Raw genomic sequence first — 19,545 nt, forward strand, 5'->3', positions numbered from 1 at the left:
TTAGTTTTTATGCAAAAATCACATTTCTAAACTTTACTATGCATTTGTGTGCTTTTTTGTGATTTCAGGTATTTTTTGGCTGAAATTAAGGAACCTGAGCAAAAATCTGATTCAGAGGCTGAGAAAGGACTGCAAATGCTGTTGAATTCTGACTCTCCTGCACTCGAAGTGGATTTTCTGGAGCTACAGAAGCCCAATTAGCGCGCTCTCAATTGCGTTGGAAAGTAGACATCTTGGGCTTTCTAGCAATTTATAATAGTCTATACTTTGCCCGAGATTTGATGGCCCAAACTTGCGTCCAAACGCACACCAAAGACCCTTTTCTGGCGTAAAACGCCGAAACTAGCACCAAAGCTGGAGTTAAACGCACAAACTGGCACCCAAGCTGGCATTTAACTCCAAGAATGGACTATGCACATGAAAGCTTCATAGCTCAACCCAAACACACACCAGGTGGGCCCCGAAAATGGATTTCTGTACTATCTGCACTTAGTTACTCATTTTTCTGTAAACCCTAGTAACTAGTTTAGTATATATAGCACTTTTTACTATTGTATGAGGGGTCTTCTTTGGAACCCTTGAGCTTTATGATCATCTTTGGGGAAGCTGGCCATTCGGCCATGCCTAGACTTTTTTCTCTTATGTATTTTCAACGGTGGAGTTTCTACACCTCATAGATTAAGGTGAGGAACTCTGCTGTTCCTCATGAATTAATGCAAGTACTATTGTTTTTCCTTCAATTCACGCCTACTTCTTCTCCAAGATATACTCTTGTACTTAATTCAGTTAAGTCAGACTGAAGGGGTGACCCGTGACAATCACCCACTATCTTTAGTACTCGCTTAGCCAAGATCCGCGTGCCTGACAACCACAAAGCGGTCTACATGATGTTCAACGTAGTCATTGGACGCCAGCAGGAGTATACTCTCTTAGGTCTCTAATCCACGGATTTGCATCATCTCTCCTGACAACAGAGCATCCGACCCTGTGATTAGGATCTTGGTGGTATAGGCTAGAATCAATAGACAGCATTCCTAAGATCCAGAAAGTCTAAACCTTGTCTGTGGTATTCCGAGTAGGATCTGGGAAGGGATGACTGTGAGGAGCTTTTCGCAAATGTTGGGCATAGTGACAGTGTGCAAAAGGATCAATGGATCTTATTCCGACACAAGTGAGAACCGACAGATGATTAGCCCTGCGGTAGCTGTACCTGGTATTTTTCATCCGAGACGAGAAATACGACAGTTGATTAGCTGTACAGAGACCGTAGTCAGACCATTTTCACTGAGAGGATCATACAGCTTGCCATGGAAGGGAGCACACATGATTGGATGAAGGCAATAGGAAAGCAGAGGTTCAGATGCAACAAAGCATCTCCAAATGTTTATCTGAAATTTCCACCAATGAATTACATAAGTATCTTTATCTTATTTTATGTGTTATTTATCTTTTAATTATCAACACCTCATAACCATTTAAATCCGCCTGACTGAGATTTACAAGATGACCATAGCTTGCTTCAAGCGGGCAATCTTCGTGGGATCGACCCTTACTACGTAAGGTATTACTTGGACGACCCAGTGCACTTGCTGGTTAGTTGTGCAGAGTTGTGAAAAGTGTGATCACAATTTCGTGCACCATACATATACATCCCTAACTTTTTAAGATGACGACAAATTCATCCCTCAATATTGAAAAATATAAAATCATCCCTTACACTTTGAAACACGAGACATTGAGGTCCCCCAAACCATTTAAGCATGTAATGAGACGAAATTATCTGACATGTGTTGTAAAAGTGAGGTTTCTATTACATTGTTGAAATGACCTATTGGTAGGGGTGGAAAAAGGCCAGGCGGCCTGCCAGGGGCCTGCAGCCTGGCCTGTGTTTGGCCTGGCCTGGCCTGGCCTGTTATAAAATAGATACAGGCCTAGGCTCTTTTAAAAGCCTTAATACATTAATAGGCCAGGCCCAGGCTTACTAATTAGCCTTATAGGCCTGTCAGGCCTGCCTGGGCCTGTTAAAATATAATTAAATATATAAATAATTTTTTATTATTAATAAAATTATGAGATATTTTAAATTTATTATATTTTATTATAAATATTTTTGTATATTTTAAATACGTTAAAAGTTTAAAATTTTTTATAAATATTAAATATATGACACATTACATATAACTATTTTTATTAAAAAATAATTTTTTTAAATAATATTTTTATTTTTGTAAAAAAAATTATCAGGCCTTTTAACAGGCTTCAGGCAAGGCCAGGCTGAATAATAGGCCAGGCCTCATAATTTATAAAGAGCCTATAACAGGCTGCAGACCAGACTCAGTCCAATCAACTGTATGACAGGCCAGGCCTGTTAAGAGCAAAGCCTGGCCTGGCCTGGCCTGTTTCCACCCCTACCTATTGGTAAGAAGTTTGAGTACAAATAAGTCCCCAAGCTTCAAAAAGGTCAACTATTGGACTTATGAGCTTGCTAGATTACAAGTGATGGGGTTCCTTCTACAATCCACTATCTCTTGCAAGATCAAACCCTGCTTACTAACGCAATAACAAATATTTTCTCCATGACTCCATCCTTTTGGGGTTAATAATATTGATTGTTTATTCCATAATAACATTGTGCTTCTAATTATTTGTTAAAACATGTGAATCATTAGCAAGTTTGTCAACTTTAATTTATTTAAGCAAAGAAAAAAAAACCGTACACTACAAGAAAAAAAGGTCTGTCGCCTTGCTTTTCTCTTGCCACGCTTTAAAAGTGTGGCCAAAAGGAGTCAATGGCCACACTTTTATAAGGGTGGCGATTGATTAGAGATTTGGCCACACTTTTTCTTGCCACAGTTCAAAAGCATGCCGAAAAGGGGTCAATGGCCACGCTTTTATGAGGGTGACGATTGCTTAGAGATTTGGTCACGTTTTCTTTTGCCACGCTTCAAAAGCTTGGCCATAGAGAGCAATAGGAACGCTTTTTAAGCGTGCTAATAGAGTTACATTACAATTACATTTTTAAAATCCTATCACCAAGCTTTTTATTGCCACACTTCAAAAGCGTGGCCTAAAGATATCATTTGGCACGCTTTTAAAGCGTGACTTTTTTTCGTCACTTTTTAAAAGTATACCCATTTCCTACCATATATATATATATATATATATATATATATATATATATGTGTGTGTGTGTGTGTGTGTGTGTGTGTGTGTGTGTGTGTTCAGAAACCCTAATTACCCTTTGTCATCACTCTCTTTCCTCTCGCTCTTCTCATCTTTTCACTCAACTCATTCAACCCTAACAACGCCACTGTCTCCCTCTCTAAACCCGTCCGATCCTATCCCTCCAACCCGTCGCAGCACCTCCATCCAATCATCCCTCGTTGCTCATCCCTCACATCGCCGTCTCCTCTCTATCAGTCATTGCATTGCCATCTCCCTTTCTAAAGTCGTCGCACCGCCGTCTCCCTCTCCGAAGTCGTCGCGCCGTCGTCTCCCTCTCCTTCACTCATCACGGCTCTGTTTCCTTCTCTCAACGTCATGTTCTTGGTTGTCGGTCTCTGCTGCCTTCACGTGTCTTGTCATCCTATGCATGTGGCTGTGATGAAGCTCTGAACTCTGAAGCTTCTGCCTTTACTTTATTAGGTTTGTTTATCTGCCTTCATTAGTATTTCCAGTTTTAATATAGTTTTAGATACATTGATGCTAATTGGTTTAGATAAATTGATGCTTACTAGATAAATTGATGATTATGAATTTAGATGATTGTTAGTGATTCTTGCTTATTAGATAAATTGATAAATTATGATTGTATTGCTCAGACTCAATTCCTCTCCATTCTCCTCCTCTGTCCTACAGCCGTCGCAGCCCCAGCTGCCTTGACTCCTTCTCTGTTCTCAACTGCTTCTCTGAATGCTGTGAGCAACAAATGAGGAACTGGAAAGTATTAAACTAGTGATATTGAAATGTACTGATCTTTGCCTATCCCAAATAGTGGAGGTATTGATAAGTTGATTGCATTAATATTGCCTTTTGTTAAAGCTAGTATCTGATTCTTTTCTACCTTTTCTCCTTCCTTGTGTATTTTTTCTTTTATTTTTTTAAATAATTATGTAGTGTTCTAATTGATGCTCATATAAAGTAATAGCAATTATTTTGTATTGAGGCATGAACCTTATTTTTTATTCGCATATTCATTCATGACATTTGCAACTTTTTTTATTTTAGGATGCTTGAGAAGAGGAGTTTGAGCTATTGTGATGGACACATTCCTCTCCCTATGGACGAACCCTTTCTCGCTGATAACGTCCACAGAATTTGTATTTGTGACATAGGTACTATCCTATTATTAATTTATTTATCACTTCCAACATACCAACATCTTTAGTCATCTTATGATGCTGGCTCTTTGTAATCATATGCGTCAGATCTTCTCTATGTTTAACTTAACATCAGTAAGATTCTAATGGATAATAAGATTATTCATTCTTTATTCGAACTATTATAACCTACATAAAATGTTGTACTGTGGGATTTGGATTTGGATAATAAGATTATTTATTCTTTATTCTTCATTCTTATTTATGGTTTTCTAATGCGGATTGTCAAAACCACAAACTACCAGCAAGTACACCGAATCGTATCAAGTAATACCACATGAGTGGGTTATCTTCCCCACGAGGATTAACGGATTAAGCAAGCAATGGTCAACTGATTATTCTAGTCAAACAATCAAAATCAAGGGTTTTCGAAAGCAAATAGCATAAACCAGTGAATTGAATAAAGTAAACAGTAAATGTGTAAAGAGATAATATGAGAGAAAAGTTAAGGTGTCAAAAATATTTAAATTTCTGAATTAAAAATTATTATCATCTTCTTTGATCATGCAGAGATATAATTAATAGAAAACCTAAGTAATTGAACTTCAATCCCTTGGCAATTCAATTTCTCCTAATATAATCAACCATTAATTCCCTGAACAATTAATTGTGCTAAGATATTAAATATAATTTCCGGTTTAAAGGCCACACAATTCTCAAGAACCAATCCTAATTGATTTTATGTCACTTATCAAATTAGTTTCAAACAATTGAAGAATTATGAGAAAGAGTCTCAAGCTTAATTCCAATTATTTTATTTTTTCCAAGATTCAGAGGAGTTCAATTCAGATTAAAGTTATTTTTCAATATACTATCATCCTTAAGATGAAGAACAAGACTCAATTCTTGAATAATAATCAATGCATTAATCAAAATAAAAGAACAATAGTATCAATCCATCAAAATAATTAGAGCTCGTAACCTTAACAATGGAGGTTTAGTTGCTCATGATGCAGAAAATAAAAATTCTAATTTTATGTGTAAAGAGAAAAAGGAACGAAGGGGAGAAGAGAAGGTCCCCCAAAAGGATTCAGAAACGGCGCTTAACATAAGTGTAATCATGAGCTTTGGCCGTTGCTGGCATTGGTGGTGCTAAATGCCACAATTGATGCAATTCGCGCACTACTTGTTGCAGGATTTGGTGTTTAGCACCAGTTTCTGGGGTTCAATGTCGCTCCTCCCACATGGAATGGTGAGTGGGACGCGGTTTGGCGTTTAGTACCGTGAAGCCAGAGAGAATTTTTGGACTATTATATATCATTAGAAATATCTAGAAGTTGGCTTTCTAATACCGCTGAAATCGTATCATTCGGAACTCTATAGCACAAGTTATGCTTATTGGAGTGTGAAGAGATCAGGGGTGACAACATCTACGAATTCTCTTTGCACTTGTCTTCAATTATTGGTTCCTTTTTGTTGTTTTCTTTAAGTTTTCAACACTTTCCTACATAAATCAAAGCTCAAAGTAACTCCCAGAAATATAGATTAAAAGCATAATAATCTTAATAAAATAAGAAAATTACTAACTTTATTCAAAGTAATAATAACTAAAAACAACTTAAGATGCTTATGCATCACAACACCAAACTTAAGATCTTGTCTATCCTCAAGTAAGCAAAGAATCCTGGTTTAGTCATCAAACTTTCCAACCTTAAAATACAAGGGTGAATGGTTGCAATTCAAATGAGTTTGGTTAGCTGTTTCACTTATGGACAATTCAACACAATTCGTTATAATCTTTCAAGGCCTCTGTCCATATTAGATTATAGAATCCTTCCTTGAATCATCACCTTTAAGCAAGCTTATTTACTTTCCTTTCATAGTTTATTTTCATTGGGTGCTTTGCACCCTTGAGCCTAGCCGTGACCCTGAATATTTTGTCTCAAGCTTTGCTCGACATAGAAATACCAAAAGAACTTGATTGGGGAGCTCTTTGAGCTTACAATGTCCTTTTAACATTCCCCGTCATTGGTTTTCAGCGCCTTTGGCTTTCTCTTCTTTTGGAGGGGGGAGGGTGCTTTGTACCTTGAGCCTAGCCGTGACTCTAAATGATTTGTGTTCAAGCTTTTGCTTGATACATAAGCACCACAAGCACTTGACTTGAATCCTTTGTCAATGGTACTCAGAGACTTTGGCTTCTCTTTCAACCACTTTTTATTAATTGTTATGCATTACATATTGCTTTTTCAAGACTTTGTCAAGTGTCAAGACCCCATAATAGTCCTCTAGACTAACGCCCCACACAATTTAGCTCAACTTGTGTTGAACATTCTTCATTAGTTAAGCCTTCTAAACTTACATTGTCATGCTCTCTATGTTCACACCCTTTTTCTTTCTTAGCACATGATCCTTGCCCACATTTAGGAGCAAGCACAATTATAATTGTGGGTTGTGATGGATAAGTAATGATATGCCCTTGACTAACAGGACTCATAAATGCATTATATAGGATAGAACAGGATAACATATGCATATAATTAAAAAGGAAGGAAGCAATTAGAATTCAACAACCTTAGTTCTCATTGCCATCATCTTCATCATCTTCCCCTTCATCATCCTTTTAGGCTATGTAGAGTATATCCTCCAACACCAAATTTAGAATGATTGCTTGTCCTCAAGCAACAAAGAAAAATAGTGCTGATGGAAATAGGAATAATCATGATTGTCTAGTGGAAATAAGGAAGTAAGGCGGAATGTCATTCAAATAAAAAAACATAATAAAAAACGAAATGAGAGAAAATACAAAATAAAGCAAAATAACTATGTTGCTAATGTATTGGCATGGAAGGAGTGGACCTTGCATAAGTAAAGTGTGGCAATACCAAACTTGGTGTGAGAACACCAAACTTGGTGTGACACAATCAATGAGAGGCTGGGCCAAGTATCCAGTGAAATGCAAGCATCATTGGTGTAGCAACACCAAACTTAATCCATGAAATACATATGCAACATGATGCAAAGCGAAAAGAAAAGTGAAAAGAAATTATCTAAAGTTGGATTACCTCCCAACAAGTACTTCTTTAGCGTCACTAGCTTGACAGTTAGTTCTTGTTTTTTCTTCCTTTTCTTCCAGTTGGTTAAGAGAAATGACTTCAGAGGACGTGAGAAAAAAAGGGTACCCACTAAAAAGTAATCCCATACAACTCTCTGATTCACTAGGACCAAAGAAAGCATATTCAAGTGTTGGGGGGAGATGTGGATGGTTGATGAATCCATATTTGATGGTAAATTTTGACTTGAATTGAGTGGATTTTATCACATAAACCCGCATTTCACTTAAATAGCATACTTTTGTAATTTCTCTCTAAAATTATGCCTAAATGTGAAAACTGATGCGTGAGCATCTTATACCCTTTTTTTAGTTATATTTTAATTACTTTTACTTGATTTTAGTGCAAAAATAACCTTTGGATGCTAATTTGAGTTTTCTTGTGTTTTTATGGTTTTAGGTGAAATTTAGAGCAGTTTGGAGAAGCCTGGAGCAAGAAAGGAAAATGCTGCCAGCTCCCCTCTGGGCGCTGAACGCCCAGCTGGCGTTTAACGCCAGCATGGGGCATAAAGTTAGAGGTGCGCTTCCCTCTCTGGCATTCAATGCCCAGCCTGCAGTCCGAGTCACAACAATTGGGCCTCCAAAGTGGATTTAGCACTTATTAGTTTTATTTTATTTTATCTTTGTAATCTTTTATTTTAAAATATTATCTTTTAGGTTAAGATTTATTATTAGGTTAGTATTCAAAGGAGGAGATCAATTAGGTTTAGGAGGATCTTTCTTCCGTATTTTTTCAGAATTCTGTTTTCTTGGTAAGTCATGAGCAACTAAACCTCCTAGTTAAGGTTAGGAGCTCTGTTTATTTCTATGGATTAAGATTATTATTCTTCTATTTTAATTAATGTTTGATTCATTTCTAAGGTGTTATTTTCATTCTTAATCTTATAAATTTGGGTGGAACGAGAGTATGACCCTTATCTACATAAGCTCTTGTGATTCTTAAGAGAGCTATCTCGCTTGAGCTACAGCTTGAAAACACTCCTCCTAAACTGCTAATTACATGAACTAATTGGGATATGTGACATAAAATCTTGTTAGCTTTGGGTAATTGAAGTTTTTGTGGCACTAAACTAGTTTTACGAACTTCACCCTCTGAACTGAAATGAATGACCATGAGAGTGGCTTTTGGTGAGAATTAAAGGAGATTAAATCGCTAAGAGATTAGGGTGTAATCACTTATGGTTTGCCAAAGAATGAATCATTCATTGTTAAAATATTTGGTAAGACGTTTTAATCCGGAAAAGTAAACATCTCCGAGGCCTTAACTGTTTTCTCATCATTGTTTTACACCAACCCTATGTATTTGCTTTATTTTCTTGTTTTCCACTACTCATGCGTTTTACACCAACAACCATCTTTTACTGTTTGCTTGACTAAGTCCAACAGGATAACCATTGCTTACTCAGTTCGACAATCCTCGTGGGATTGACTCCCACTCACTTGAGGTATTACTTGCCGGTAAAGTTGTGCGAGTTCTAATTTCGCGCACCAAGTTTTTGGTGCTGTTGCTGGGAATTGTTCGTGATTGACAACTACCGGTTGTCTTGTTGCTTAGATTAGGTATTTTTACTAGTTTTTGTTTAATTATTTTTCTTTTTAACTTTCGATTCCTAGTTTGTTTATTTTTCTTAATTTTTGGTTTTTATCTTATTTATCTTTCCCTTTATTTTCTAATTTTTTTGTTCTAGTTATTTTATTTTTATTTAATTTCAAATTCTATGTTTGGTGTCTGTTAGTGTGTTTCCCTTAAATTTTTGAAATTAGTATTGTCTATTTTCCTTTAATTTCAAATTTTAAGTTTGGTGTCCTTTAGTATATCTTTTTTTCTTTGAATTTAGAAAATTTTAAATCCTTTTATTTTAATTTTCGAAAATGTTTTTAAATTAGATCTTGCATTTTTATTTTTGAATTTTCTTTTTAGTTAATTGCTTACTTTATTTTACTTTATTTCTTTTTTGGATACCTCACTAGGAGTTCTCTATCCTCTGACAAAGAGATTCCCACCTTTTTTTGTTTCTTATTGTTTATGAGCAGGAACAGGGATAAAGAATCCCTTCTTGAATTTGATCCTAAGCCTGAGAGGACCTTAAGACGGTGTTTGCAACAAACTAAAGCTTATAGAGCCGGAGAGAATCTCACGGAAACCTTTGAGAAGGAAGCTGAAGAGACCACTATGGCAGCTAAACTGAATGTTGAAGCGCACGCAAGGAAGGTGCTTGGCTTATACACTGCACCCATTGCTTACTTCTATGGGAAAAGTATATCTGTACCTGCTATAGGTGCCAATAATTTTGAGCTCAAGCCTCAACTGGTCACTTTGTTTCAACAGAACTGTCAGTTTTATGGACTCTCATAGGAGGACCCCAACAAATTCATATCTGACTTCCTTCAAATCTGTGACATGGTCAAGACTAATGGAGTGAACCCCGAGGTTTACAAGCTCATGCTCTTTCCTTTTGCTATAAGGGATAGAGCAAAGTTTTGGCTGGATTCTCAGTCCAAGGAGAGCCTGGACACATGAGACAAGGTGGTCACTGGATTTTTGGCCAAGTTCATTCCTCCCCAGAAGCTGAGTAAGCTTAGAGTGAAAGTCCAAACCTTCAGACAGAAAGAAGGAGAATCCCTCTATGAAGCATGGGAGAAATTCAAGCAGTTAATCAGGGGATGCCCTCCTGACATGATTTCAAATTGGAGCAGGCTAGAGATCTTTTATGACGGCCTCTCGGAGATGGCCAAGATGTCACTGGACTATTTAGCAAGAAGACGCCTGAGGAGGCGAATGAGCTGATTGAGATGGTTGCCAACAACCAGTACATGTGCACTTTTGAGAGGAACCCTATGAACACTGGGACCACTCAGAAGAGAGGAGTCATGGAAGTAGAAACACTGGATACAATTTTGGCAAAAAATAAGCTCCTGTCCCATCAAATTAGCATGATCTCCCAACACTTAAGTGGGATGCAGGTTTCAGCTGTCAACACTCAAGATGCACCCTATGGAGGAGACGTTGGTGATATTGCTCAGACCACCATGGAGGAAGTGAATTACATGGAAAATTCCTCCAGAAATCTCAATAATGATCCCTATACAAATACTTTTAATCAAGGATGGAGGAATCACCCTAACTTCGGGTGGAGAGAGCAACAGAGGCCTCCACAAGGCTTCAACAATAATCAAGGTGGAACCATTCAATATAGGTTCAACAACAGACAGTTCTAACCCTCTCAGCAGCTTGGAGATATCTAAGCAATGTCTCTCTAACCTAGCCACAATAGCCTCTGACCTTTTCATGACCACTCAAAGCTTTATGGAAGAGACTCGGTCCTCAATTCGGAACTTGGAGATACAAGTGGGTCAGTTGAGGAGTAGGATACCTGAGAGACTTTCTAACACTCTTCCAAGAAATATAGAGGTGAATCCAAGAGAAGAGTGCAAGGCCCTCACTACGGGAGAGGAAGCCGAACCGAAGGAGGAGGTTGTTGTGGAGGATTTGAAAGAGCAAGAGGCTCAAGAGTAGACTGGGAGTGCACTAGTACACGCCCCCAGTGAAGGTAAAGGAGCCTGAAGTACAACACTCTTTAAACGTGCAAAAGGAGACTGAAGATGAGCAAATTGCTCAATTCTTGGCAGTCTTCAAGAAGTTACAAATCAATATTCCTTTTGCTGAGGTGTTGGAGAAGAAACCTCCCTATATGGCCTGTTTCAAAAGCATATTTTCTAAGAAGAAGGCCTTGAAGGGAGATGAAACTGTGGTGCTAACCAAGGAGTGAAGTGCATTAGTGCAAAAAAAGCTACCACAGAAATTGTCAGATCCCAAAAGCTTCCTGATTCCCTGCACTATAGGGACCATTACGTTTGAGAAGGCATTATGCGACCTTGGATCAAGCATAAATCTAATGTCTCTCTCTGTGATGAAGAAACTAGGGATCTAAGAGGTACAACCTACAAGGATCTCATTGGAGATGGCATACAAGTCCCTGAAACGGGCACATGGATTGGTAGAGAACGTCCTTGTAAAGGTTGAAGACCTAAACCTCCCTGCAAACTTTGTGATACTGAATACTGGAGAAGGAAAGGATGATTCCATCATCCTAGAAAGGTCATTCCTAGCTACTAGGAGAGCCTTGATTGATTTAGAGAGAAGAGAGATAATTTTGAGATTATGGGAGGATCATATTCTATTTAAGATCCCCAAGCCTTATTCTCTCTCAGACAAAGGAGGAGGTACTAGCATACAACACTTAGTGTTTCAACCTTCTCTCTCAGTGGAGAGCCACCGGACATCAAACCTAAGTTTAGTGTTGGGCATTCACCATCCACCATTAAGGAAGGAGGTCTCAAGAAGAAAGTACGCAAAGGGTGGAGGAACAAGAAAATTTCTACTGAATACTTCTCACCTGGCATGAGAGTAGTCTTCACAAGAAGTCCAGTCATACGACACACTGTGAACCAGATCCTGTCTCTGGAACATGTTTAACTAATTCATAAGAGCATAGGGAGGAAGTTCACAATGAGGGGTGAAGATCTAAGCCCTTATGAACCTCCAAATAGGAGGTGTCCGTCAAGCCAATGACGGTAAAGAAGCACTTGTTGGGAGGCAACCCAACTATACGTATCCTATAGTTTACTTTCACTTTCTTTTGTTTTATTTTCGTTTATTTGATTTTGATTTCATAATAAGTTATTTTCTACTTATTTTTCATAGTTTTCCTCATTTTTCTAATGTTTGTGATCATGTATAACACTCAGAACAGAAACAGAAAAGCATAGCAGGAAAAATAGTACACCCTAGAGGAGACCCCCTGCTGGCGTTAAATGCAAGTCTGGCGTTCAGTGCCCATGGGGGAGCATAGGAGTTGAACGTTAAACGTCCAAATGGGAGCAGTCCAGGACCAATTTTTGGTCCCCTTAGGGTGTTCAATGCCCATTCTTGGCGTTGAATGCCAGAAATTCAAAAAAAAAAAAGAGTTGAAGACCCCCTGGTGGCATTCAATCCAACCCGGCGTTCAACGCCTAGGGGGCAGCATGCTCATTCGAATTTCAGGCTTCTTTGGCCAATGGATAACACCCAACCACCAACCATTTCACCATTTACTCACTCTTATCCATTCTCTCTCCTCTTTCACCCACTTTTCCATCCACATTCATCCATCCTATCACCCATCATCCATCACTTCCCTTGATTCTCTCAGCCCATCTTTCATTACACCTAATCACCTCTCATCAATCCTATCCATCTCTCTTCCCAACAACCCCATTCAAATTCAAACTTTCCCACCCATTCTTCCTTCCCCATATCCGAACCAATCGCAACCCCCTCCTATAAATACCCCTCACTTCATTTACTTTCACCACACATTCACTACTCTTCCCCTCTTCCATACTCTTCACCATACACATTCTCTTTCTTTATCTCTTCTTTCTTTCCCCCCCAAAGGTCAAAGCCTACACATCATCCCTTTTATCTCCTTCATCTATTTTCTTTACTTTTTCTTTTCTTATACTTCTATTTGCTCAGGGACGAGCAAAATTTTTTAAGTTTGGTGTTGGATGCTCCATTTTTTTTTGCTTCTTCTATCTTACCTCCATGGCACCAAAGACCAGAGAGTCGTCAAGGAAAAGAAAAGGGAAAGCCCCCACTTCCGAGCCATGGGATTTCACAAGATTCTTCACCAAGGCCCATTAATACCATTTTTATGATGTGGTGAGGAAGAAGAAGGTGATTCCTGAGGTCTCCTTCAAGCTGAAGGACAATGAGTACTTGGAGATCCTATACCAGATTCTGAGACGGAGTTGGGAAATTCTAGCCAACCCTGTAGTGGAGGTTGGAGAATTGATGGTGCAGAAATTCTATGCCAACGCTTGGGTCACAAAGAAGCATGATAAAAGCGTGTACCTGGAACCAAAGAATTGGCGCACCATGGTCAGAGGGCACATCATGGATTTTATCCCAAGAGTGTGAGGGTGGTGTTATAGCTGCCAGAGCCACAAATGACCCTCATTCATACACTCGAAAGGTCAATACTGACTAAAGGTTGGATTAAGTTCTTGCTGACATATGTGTGCTTGGAGCTCAGTGGAGGAGGGATGCTCAAGGTCGGCCTTACCAATTAGGTAGGCTTAACCTTAGGCCAGTGGCTAGAGGATGGTTGGAGTTTATCCAACGCTCTATCATCCCTACGAGTAACCGCTCTGAGGTTACAGTCGAGCGAGCAGTGATGATTCACTGTATTATGCTCGGTAATGAGGTGGAGGTACATGAGGTAATTCAACAGGAGTTTTACAGAGTAGCTGACAAGCCTTCCACCTCTGCGAGGCTGGCATTCCCTCATATCATTCACTGCCTATGTGCAGCAGCTGGAGCTTATATAGAGGCAGATACCCTGATTAATAAGGAAAGACCAATCACAAAGAAGGGTATGGAGCACGCTAGGGAGCCCGTGCAAGAATCGCAGCAAGAGCCAATTCCACCACCTCCACAAGACATTCCGGAGATGCCCAAGAAATGTATTTCCTTCCCCATGACTACTAGGATCAGTTGACCACATCTTTAGGGGAGCTGACATTATCAGTTGATCAGCTGAGGCAGAAGCATCAGGACTAGTTTGCTCTCCTCCATCAAGTGATGAAAGATAAAAAAAGGATCATAGAGGAGTAGAGGACGCAGGGGCATGACATTGAGGAGCTTAAACGCTCCAGAGGATTTCCCGGAGGGAGCAGTAGCTGCCATCACTGAGGTGGTCTAGTTTCATTCTCCCTATCTTTATTTTATATCTATTTTCCTAGTATTTCTATTTGTTATCTGTTTTCTATTCTAGTTGCATGACCACTCTTAGGATTTCTTTTCTTTCTAGTAGTAGTTATTTTTTCATTTTTCAAGATGTCTTATGTACTCCGCATCAAACTTAAAAAGAAAAATCTATTGAAAAAGAAGTAGTAAAATGCATAAGATCTTGAGTTATATTCTGAGTTATTTTGATTACTTTGATGTGATGGCTTTATCTCTATTTTCTAAATGTATGAATCAACTGTGCATATTTGATATTGAAGTTGAGTATATTGGTTCTTGAGGAATAGGAATTTAGAGAAGTATTATTGATTCTCTAAAATAAGAAAAAGATTGATTCTTGAAGCAAAACAAACAGCAAAAACAAAATCAAATGAGAAAAAGGTCCAAGACTTTGAGCATCAATGGTTAGAAGGGTCAAAACTAATCTAAAACTCAAAAGAGTAGTTTTCCCTAACCATATGCTTGTGGTGTGAAAGTGTCAAGTAACCTTTAAGATTGAACACTTATAGTCATGACCCAATGCTATTATAGAGTATGCCTAAGTCTCTGAGCACCACTGTCTAGGAATAAAATCAAAGAGTTCCCCAGTTAAGTGCTTGTGGTATTTATGTATCAAGTTAAGCTTGAAAACAAAACACTTAGAGTCACAGCTAGGCTCAAAGGTGCAAAGCTCCAAAAGAAAATAAAAGCTATAGGTGCAAAACACCAAAAGAAAATAAAAGCTATGTTCAATAATCAATGAGAACCTAAAGAACAGAATCAATAATATCATCCGAGTTCTAGTTCGAAAGGACACCAATATTTCTAAGCTTCAAAGGATAGTGGATGCAAAGCTATTGAGAAATAGAGTGTCATTAGCCCCACTCAGTAACTAGATCTGAGCTTAAGTGATAACTCGAGTCTTGTGTATTTTCTCTTCCTTGGTCCTGTATTATTTTGGTTGCTTGAGGACAAGCAATAGTTTAAGTTTGGTGTTGTGATGCGTGAGCATCTTATTCCCTTTTTTAAGTTGTTTTTATATTATTTTTAGTTAGATTTTAATTACTTTTACTTGATTTTAGTGAAAAAATCACCTTTGGATGCTACTTTGAATTTTTTTTTTGTGTTTTTATGGTTTTATGTGAAATTCGGAGAAGCCTGGAGCAAGAAAGGAAAATGCTGTCAGCTCCCCCTAGGCGTTGAACGCCCACCTGGCGTTCAACGCCAGCAGGGGGCAAAAGTGAGAGGCGGGTTTCCCTCTCTGGCGTTCAACGCCCAATCCTGGCGCTAAACGCCAACCTGTAGTCCGAGTCACACAACAATTGGGCTTCCAAAGTGGATTTAGCACTTATTAGTTTATTTTATTTTATCTTTGTAATCTTTTATTTTAAAATAATATCTTTTAGGTTAGCATTTATTATTAGGTTAGTATTTAAAGGAGGAGATCAATTTGGTTTAGGAGGATCTTCCTTCTACATCTTTTCAGAACCCTGTTTTCTCTGTAAGTCATGAGCAACTAAACCTCCTGGTTAGGGGTTAGGAGCTCTATTTATTTCTATAAATTAAGATTATTATTCTTCTATTTTAATTAATGTTTAATTCAATTCTAAGGTGTTATTTTTGTTCTTAATCTTATGAATTTGGGTGGAACGAGAGTACGACCCTTATTCTACATGAGCTCTTGTGATTCTTGAGAGAGCTATCTCGCTTGAGTTACAGCTTGAAAACACTCCTCCTAAACTGCTAATTACATGAACTAATTAGGATATGTGACATAAAATCCTGTTAGCTTTGGGTAATTGAGGTTTTTGTGGTGCTAAACTAGTTTTCCAAACTTCACCCTCTGATCTAAATTAAATGACCATGAGAGTGGCTTTTGGTGAGGATTAGAGGAGATTGAATCGCTAAGAGATTAGGGTTTAATCACTTATGGTTTGCCATAGAATGAATCATTCATTGTTAAAATAGTTGGTAAGACGTTTTGATTCAAGAAAATAAACATCTTCGAGGCCTTAACTATTTTTTCATCATTATTTTACACCAACCCTATTTATTTGCTTTATTTACTTATTTTTCACTACTTATGCCTTTTACACCAATAACCATCATTTACTATTTTCCTGACTAAGTCCAACAGGATAATCATTGCTTGCTCAATCCGATAATCCTGGTGGAATCGACCTTCACTCACCTGAGGTATTACTTGGATGACCCGGTGCACTTGCAGTAAAGATGTGCGAGTTCTAATTTTGCGCACAAGAAACATACTTTTTCAGGCTTAAATTAACCAATTTTATTCCACTTTTATTCCATTCGATGCTGTGATATTTTTGTTGAGTGATTTCAAGTCCAATAGGTGAGGATGGCTAGGTAGAAGTGGAAGAAAGCATGCAAAGTGGGAGGTTTCATGAAGAAAACAAAGGAGAAGCACATTCTCAAGTGAAGAATCAGTTAGTGTGCATATGCACACAACCTATAAACCCCGAGTAATTAGTAAATAACTAACCAATAAATTGATTATTAATCAAGTGATAAGAAAAGGGGATTTGATAATTTAATGTGATAGAGAAAATTAAAACGAAAATTTTGACACTAATTTTAAAGAATTTGCCCCAAGATTTGGCCGAACGGGCCGAACGGGCCGAACTTAGGTGTGTGTGTGTGTGTGTGTGTGTATATATATATATATATATATATATATATATATATATATATATATATATATATATATTGGAGCTTCAATTGTGAGCTTTGGAACTTGGTGGAGGTTGGGTGATGTTGCCTTCATGATTTTGGACCACTTGGGGCTGTGTTCGGTGCATTAATGGGTTCCCTTGGGTAATACGTGGAAATCAGTCATGGTATGGTTTAGGTTTCTCGTATGTAATATATAATGTCTTATGAAAACTTAGGCTAGATGACCATAGGATAGGATGAATGCATGTGCATATTAAATTGTTTAGTGCCTTAAGAATGATTGTGAACTAAGTTAGGAGTTGGTTGTTGTTTGATGTTGGGGATAAAGGATAGAATCTTAAATGATGCTTTAATGATAGATTGAATAATTGTGATATGAATGTGGTCGGTTTAGTGAGACTAGTTCTTTGATGATGATGTTGATGGTGATATGTAGTAACATTGGATTATGGTAATTGTAATAAGTATGATTATAAAGTATTGTGAATAAAACTAGTCAAATTGAGATCTGATTAGATATGAGGAATATGGGGCTGTGTGGTTGTGAAATAGTGTGTTTCAGAGTAGGGTATAGCTGTAGAAATATGATTAATGAGTTATGTTCTGTGAAAATAGAGGTTTGGATGATTTTATAAAAAATTGATTTTTAGTCAAAATTTTCCGAGTCATAATTTGGCTTCCAGACTCCCAAATTATTCCAAATTTATTTCATATGAAAATCGAGTCCGTGAAGTTTACGCCGTTTGAAGAGCGGAAGAAAAATGATTTAAAATGAAAAAGTTATGCGCGTCAGAAGTTTGGAGTACATTTTAGCATTTTGCTGTTCTACATAACTCGCGTACGCGACCACCTGCACGTGACGCGACCAACCTTTTCGAGTTGGGTATCTCGTGTACGCAAGCTGGGTACTTGCGTATGCGAGCATAGAAAATTGTACTCCCACACGTACGTGTGGCCCACGCGTACGCATAACCTTTCAGAAATGCACTCCCATGTGTACACATGGCCCATGCGTACGTGTGACCCTGGTGTTCAGCAAATGAGATTTTTGGGATTTTAACATGCTTTTGAACCTCTAAATCTCTATTTTACACCATATGACCCTAGAACTGCATTGTAATGATAGTTAAGAGGATTTGAGCTAGGAAGGTAAGGCAACTTGGAAGTGAAGGATGATCTAGAGTAACTGAATTGAGATGTTAATAATGAGATTGGGGATGACTGTGTGTAGCCAGAACGGTCAAGATGTGTGTGGCCGGAATGGTTGAGAGGGCAAGGTTTGTGGTGGTTTACCGCTTGCCCAATGTCGAGATGTTATGTGGGGTTCGTGGTGGTTTACTGCCCACATGTTTTTAAATGAAAATGCTTTGTGGGGTTCGTGGTGGTGTACCACCCACATGTTTTTAAAGTGAATGTTTTGTGGGGTTCGTGGTGGTTTACCGCCCACATATGTGTGTTGTTTTTCCAATTGATGATGTTGCGAGGTTCGTGGTGGTGTACCACTCGCAATGGTGGGGTTCGTGGTGGTGTACCGCCCACCAGTTTTCAAGAGGATGATATCCGGATTAGCTACCGAATGTGTCAGGTTCTGGCAAAGTAACCGACATGTGAGCTCACGGCCAGTAGGAAAGGCATTCGTCATATGCATTTGTCTGTTTTGCTTGAGTTTGCATTTCTTGGGATTGCCTAATTGATAATCTATGCTTACCTGCTATATTTACTACCTGCTGTAATTGTATCCTAATTGTGTTTGGCTTTGCTTGTATTGTTTGTCTGTGCATTGGTAAATTTGGAGGGTTGGAGGAGGTAGGAGGTGAATTGTAGAGTTAGAGTTACATGAGACAATGAGTGGATTGTAATTTGAGAGATTAAGTTAGGATTGGGTTAGAACCTTAAAAACCTTAGATATCTACCCTATTTATAGTTTCTGTTTTAGTTCTTTAAGAATTATAATCTGAGTGTCGGCATTCTAGGAATGTCTCTGGCTTTCTCAGGACCTTATTTATTATATAGGTGGGAAGCTTAACCATACTGAGAACCACCGGTTCTCATCCCATACAATATTGTTGTTTTTCAGATGCAGGTTGAGAAGCACCAATCTGTATTCTGGAGACTTGGATGAAGAGAAGAACTCTTGGGACTAAGGGACGTATTTTGTTTATATTTACATATGTATGTAGATTCTCCACCTTGTATTTTTATATTTGTCCCTCTTAGAGGTTGACTCAAAAAATAGGCTGTCTTTTTTCTGCTTTGGGTCATTTTGGGATTTTCTTATATATATGAATATATACTTATATGCTCTGGCCGGTTTATCTTTGAACCGAGTTGGAAGCTTTGTTAATTGTATCTTTGACACTCCTTTTTTACTATATATATCTTACGTTTCTTCGTACGCAAGTTTTTCGTTTATGTGAGCGTTACAACCTTTGTTTTAAACTTTTCTTCAAAGGCTCCTCGGTATAAATTCCTTTCAATTAGTATATATATACTTTTAGAGGTAGTAATACCTTGCCACCTCAACTTTATGACTTAAGCATAAGACTCTGTGTAGTAGGGTGTTATACAACCATGTGCATACGCACAAGTCCTGACAAGTGACTTCATTAAAATGTCACATCGCTCACAATTTTGGAGGCCTCTTGGCCCAA

The 19,545-nt window shown here is 38.2% G+C and overlaps 1 long non-coding RNA gene and 1 other non-coding gene across 2 annotated transcripts; one reads left to right on the forward strand and one right to left on the reverse strand.

The window, feature by feature from the left end:
- The first annotated feature begins 3,180 nt into the window (after window positions 1–3,180).
- On the forward strand, window positions 3,181–4,567 carry LOC112703258 (uncharacterized). The gene is made up of 3 exons (XR_003154525.3): window positions 3,181–3,645; window positions 3,822–3,999; window positions 4,228–4,567. It is a non-coding gene; the product is annotated as an uncharacterized lncRNA (long non-coding RNA).
- A 5,436-nt stretch (window positions 4,568–10,003) lies between these two features.
- LOC112704496 (small nucleolar RNA R71) lies at window positions 10,004–10,112 on the reverse strand. Its single transcript, XR_003155120.1, has one exon. It is a non-coding gene; the product is annotated as a small nucleolar RNA R71 (small nucleolar RNA).
- Window positions 10,113–19,545: the final 9,433 nt, after the last annotated feature.

This window comes from Arachis hypogaea, chromosome 7, assembly GCF_003086295.3.
Source record: "Arachis hypogaea cultivar Tifrunner chromosome 7, arahy.Tifrunner.gnm2.J5K5, whole genome shotgun sequence".
Lineage (NCBI taxonomy): Eukaryota > Viridiplantae > Streptophyta > Magnoliopsida > Fabales > Fabaceae > Arachis > Arachis hypogaea.